Source organism: Mastomys coucha, unplaced genomic scaffold, assembly GCF_008632895.1.
Source record: "Mastomys coucha isolate ucsf_1 unplaced genomic scaffold, UCSF_Mcou_1 pScaffold7, whole genome shotgun sequence".
Lineage (NCBI taxonomy): Eukaryota > Metazoa > Chordata > Mammalia > Rodentia > Muridae > Mastomys > Mastomys coucha.
The window spans coordinates 44,092,384-44,097,846 of record NW_022196913.1 but is presented as its reverse complement, the minus strand read 5'-3'; the positions used below and the strand labels follow the sequence as shown (position 1 = coordinate 44,097,846).

The 5,463-nt window shown below is 40.4% G+C and overlaps 1 long non-coding RNA gene across 1 annotated transcript; it reads left to right on the top strand.

The window, feature by feature from the left end:
* The first annotated feature begins 1,644 nt into the window (after positions 1 to 1,644).
* LOC116082552 lies at positions 1,645 to 5,122 on the top strand. Its single transcript, XR_004115360.1, has 3 exons — positions 1,645 to 1,691; positions 4,000 to 4,168; positions 4,969 to 5,122. It is a non-coding gene; the product is annotated as an uncharacterized LOC116082552 (long non-coding RNA).
* Positions 5,123 to 5,463: the final 341 nt, after the last annotated feature.

Genomic DNA, 5,463 nt, shown 5'->3' with positions numbered 1-5,463 from the left:
GAGAGCTGAGACTAACACACCATTGAAGAGAAACCACAGGCTCCCTAAGAGTTCTGGGTAGTGAGTCTTTAGGGTCCAGGACCTCTGACAGCTTACTGAGAGCAGTTAACATTGAAAGCTGACAAATCCTGAAGAATCCTGATACCTAGGATTTTCTAGAGGCTGCAAGACCACCCACCACCAAGGGTTGAGGAATCCTAATTTCCTAGTTCTACAAAAGAGTTGTACCACATGAATTGTCCAGATTCCTGAGATCTAAGGGTTGCAATATCCGAGGGTACCACCTGCCCCACCTACCCACTGCTCTGGCTGGTGTCAACCTCTGAGAACAACAAAAGCTGCCCAAAACAAAGCATGAAGAACTTCTTGTCTACTCAAAGTCTCAGGATGGGTAGAGTAAAAAACCAAAAAACCAAAAAAAAAAAAAAAAAAAAAAAAAAAAAAAAAAAAAAAAAAAAAAAAAAAAAAAAAAAAAAAAAAAAAAAAAAAACAAAAAAAAAACAAGACAAAAAAACCCAAAGCTCAGACAGTTGATTGATAACATAAGTATACTTCACAATGTTTGCATAACAAAATCATGAGCAATGCATTTCTGAGAACTTACCCTTGTGTTAAATCCCAGAAAGACTGTTTGTAAACTAAGGTGGGTGGGCTCTATGATTTTGACAATGGCCTCTGCTATTTATATTCCTATAAGTAACACATATCAGTCTTCCTCAGTGTAATTGATGTTTGGTTAATAGCTGGGGACCACACTAAGCACATGTGTTTCCTCTTTAATTTTTCCCATCAGCTCTCGGTTTGTTCAAAATAGTATTAGTGAGGTCCAGGCAGCTCTCCAGAATGTTCAACGTCTACATAGCAGTGTCTAGGCATCCTTGTGAGGGCCGCAGCTCTTCTCTCCTCTTTGTAATATTTTATATCCACTAAGCCTGATGACCCCGAAGACATATGATATGAATGAGGACCATATGGGCACATGGTATCTTGAAAGAATTCTGTCTTATTTTTAATAGAACTGAAAGAAGCAGAAGCAGATGGGTACCAAGAGGCTGATTCTTTCTCTCCCAAATGCCCGTGGAACATCTGATTATCCAACCAAGCTGTGGGGGTATCTAGATCCTGACTAAGGTAGGAGGCTTGGTAGTCTGTCAGTAACCAGAACCTGAAAGCAGACCCTGGCTGAGTTTTCAGTCAGCATCAAAGGAGAATGCCATACCCAGTGGCCCATTGAACACGCCTCTTTATCTTTCAGCCTTAGTGAAGCAGGTGGAGAATAAATATCATACTTAGGGAAGTAAAATCATAATCAGGAAGATGTTTGCACTGAGCTCAAATGCACTTCCTAGCCACTTCCAAGTGAAAATAATGAGGGCAGGTTTTTAAAAGGATCTTTGTACTCTTTCATCATTGCCCACAGGGATGGGGCGGCCATGAGTACCTGTTTCTGGACCTAACTCAATAGTGGCCCAGGACCGTAGTGGCTTTTTTTTTTTAATAGGATGCTTCACCGGTGCCCAACCTTAACCTCACTAGCTTTAAGGAACTGAGAAAAACTGAGAGCAGCTTTATCTCACTGTCTCTTTCAGGTGTTACTGAGAAAACCGGTTTGTCCTGATCTATGAAGTCATAGCTAAGTACTCCCACTCAAGTCCATTCCTGCCACATCTGCGCCTAGGAAACAGAGAAGGGTAAGAATTTCACTTCAGTCACCCCCTAATTTTAGTATCATGTACATTCCCACATTCCTGATGAAAGTCATTGTTAGAAGCAGTATTCCCAGAAGATTGGAATTACTGAACTTTCATCTTTTGATCCAATTTATTACAGAAAATGAAGTGTTTCAGGCGATATACCATTGACCTGAACTTCAGGCCTGAGACACTTTTGTTTGTTTGTTTGTTTTGACAGAGTTTCTCTGTATAGCCCTGGCTGGACCTCACTCTGTAGATCAGGCTGGCCTCGAACTCAGAAATCCGCCTGCCTCTGCCTCCCAAGTGCTGGGATTAAAGGTGTGCGCTACCACTGCCCGGCCCGAGACGCTTTTCTTCCCCAACAACAACCACAATTACATCAGCACTTTTCGGTCAACATTCCGCAGAGCTTTGAGGATCCCATTTCTGCTTTATGGCTGTAATAAGGACCTGGAAGAAGGTTAGAGAAAAACAGAGATAAAGGTGACTGAGACCGGTGTTGTTTTCTTTTTCTGAACTTGAGAAAGAGCTTTGTCAGGAGATCTGAACAAAAATTGCAAGAGCGTTTGAAGCTGGGCTCCTGGCAGAGTGTTGGAACAGGCTCTCAACATTATTAGTATTCTTCGTGGCTGTTTGTTGTCTGCGCGGGCAATTATCTTGCTTTAATTTAGGTCACTAATGATATTATGAGATAGTTTGATGGTGGTGTAATTTCTTTTGATGTTGTTTTTGTTGCAATTGCTTATATCAACTCATTGTGATTCCATAAAAGACTGAATTCTATACCCACCCAGGGAGGGCAGGCAGGGGAGTAGGAGGGGCGCACCACGGAGGAGGGATGTGGGCATGCAGCTATTGGCGCAGCTTAGCTGCAGGATCTGGCAGCCCCGCACTGTAGAGTGAGGATTCTCTTGTGTCCAGCAGGAGAGCTGAAAGCTAGACACCGCGGTGCTGTTTGGGCATCTTGTCAGGTCTGAAATTACTTCTGACAGGCTACCAAAACAAATGGTACCTCACTTCAGTAGCTTTTTACATTATTTAAAATCAGATTCATTAAGGTAGATCAAGCTCCTGTACGATCCCACTCTGACCCTCCTAAGTTATGTTATACCAAGACCTCATCTTAGAAATTTAAAGATTCTCCAAACTCTACCTGCTCCAGGTCTGCCCCCCCCAACCCCACCCTCTCACACCAGACACGGCCTCCTGCAGTGGACAGTGTGGAGGCCTGAATTACTTATTGCTCAACGTAAATATTTTCCTTGGCATGAGGATTTATTTATCTTTCAGGAATGTAAAGCGGTAGTGTGGTAGTGTTTACCTGAAATGCATGCATTCTGGTTTTTAATGTGTTTAAATGAAAAAAAAAAAAAAACAGCCCTGGAATGTGTCTGTTTTGTCCAACACACACCCCCAGTCATGAAGGGCTGGAGATGGCCTTGTGTTGCCTTATAGAGAGGGCTCATTCTGTTACATCCTGGCTTCCCCCTGCAGAGCCTTCCAAGGAAGCTATAGTCCATAGGAAACAGGACTTGGAAGTTTCAGCAGGCCTTCTGGTTTGAAGGGAAGCCAGAATAAACAAAATACTGAAACATTTAGGACTGTTACTGAAAGGTAATACATAGGATAATAGTACTTAGGAAATGAATGACATTTTGAAACAGCACAAAGAACGAATCGGAAATAGTGATCAACACAGCAGTGGTTTTTGTAAAAAAATTGAGCTGTGTGCTTTTGGTTGTGTAGTCTGTCATAGAAACAGTGTTTCTAAACCCCATATTTCTTCCCCTAGTCCCAGCATATCAGGAAACTAGAAAGAAGATTCTCCTATCCCCAACTGTACAATGCCGCACAAGGACTGCCTAAAACTTCATCTAAAAGTGAGGCAGGCAAGTAGATTTCTCATTTACAAAAAAAAAAAAAAAAAAAAAAAAAAAAAAAAAAAAAAAAAAAAAAAAAAAAAAAAAATCTACAAACTGGGCAACAAGCACTGGATATTCTTGAGCTCTTAACTGGACCCCAGAACCCACATTTTTTTTTTACTTCCCAAGATTTATTTGCTGGCTGCAGGCTTGGTGTACCTTCAAGTTAGTCTTTATAGACATGGAGTAGTAGTTGTTTGTTTGTGTCACTGTTCTGGGGCAGACCAGCAAAGTTGTAAAACAAGAACAAACAAACAAGCAAACAAAAACCCTGCAATATCAGAGGACCCTGGACTAGTTTAACGTAGCTGTTAAGAGTGATATGAGCAGAATTCTCAGTTTTCTTTATTGTGGAGTAAATTTATTCTGTTTGTTTTTAACAGTTATCTTCAGCATTCACTTCAGCAACAACATCTTGATTTTATGAAAAATAAAAATGTAAGACATCGAGATAAAAACATCCAAACGTATATGTGTTGGGATTGATGTCTGAAACGAGAATACCTTAGCATCCTTCACAGTGATCATAGAAAGAGGAGAAGATGAATCCAAGTAAGTTGAGGGCAACTCATTCTCATGAAATTTGCATTCTCCCAATGTGGCCAGGCTAGCGAATTCAGAATCTGCAAAGAGAAATCAGAAGAATCAAAAGAGGCCATAAACCCCTCTTGAAATCCCCCTGCCTGTGCTTAGGTGAGTGGTTGGGTAGAACACAGTGATACGTGGCATATGGACTCTGCATTGGGAGTTAACAGGCTAGCTAACCCTAAGTGCGGTTGATCTAGGGCATCCAGTATAGTAGAATCACATAAGGTCGTCTGTCTGTAGGCAACAGGAAGTTCTAGCCGTGTGTTCATTTTCACCCAGGAGTCCTGTCTCACTTACATGTATTTCTCATCCCTGTGTGGGTACTGAAGTATACACCCTGCACTTGAACCACATGCAGGAATTTATACTACTTTTCTTGACATGCCATTTTCAGCCTTGTGGAGTTTTGTTAGTGTCTTCGGCACTATCAAAATCACAAATAAAAGAGAAACCACAAATTCCGTTTCCCTGGGAACCTGTGAAGAAGTGGAGGTAATATACAAGAATGAAATATTACCTATACACCGCTATTCCCCTTTCGAGTCCTACTGCTCCTCATGGTCCCTTTATAATTTTCTGTTTTCTGCAATTACCTCATGCTATACACTCACATCTGAAAATTTGCAACCAGTAATCACAGAGGAGATTGCACACAGGAGATGCACACAGTTTGTCTGTCTGGCTCTTGGTTTCCTTACGCAATATACTATTTCTGAGACCCATCCATTTATCTTCAAATTTCATGATTTCATTTTTCTTTCCAGCTGGAATGGAAAAACAAAGAGAGGGATGTAACTTGGAGGGATGAAGAAGTCAATACAGAAGAAGGAAGAGGGGACAGGGACAAATGGCACCGAGGTTGTTTGAGAAGGATTCAAGTAATCATATTAAATATTTACTAAAAACTCTACATAGTAATATAGATATTATAATTGTATAATTATATAATTATACATTAATTATGCCATAAAAGTATGTTTTAAATAGAAATTAAATGTATAAATACATACAATTTAATTATAATATATATAATATTAATATATTAAAGTTATGGCACTTGGGCTAATAATGTTCTCCACAAGAATCACAGACTAACAAAACCCCCAGCATGAGAAATTTCTTTTCCAATGCTTCATCAGAATAGTCCAAATGAGTCCCAAAACAATATAGGCTACTGCTGTTGATCTTGGATGACTCTCAGAAATCTAAAGTAAGCCACTATTGCTGAAGACACTATACAGGAGATGAGCTGCATTGAA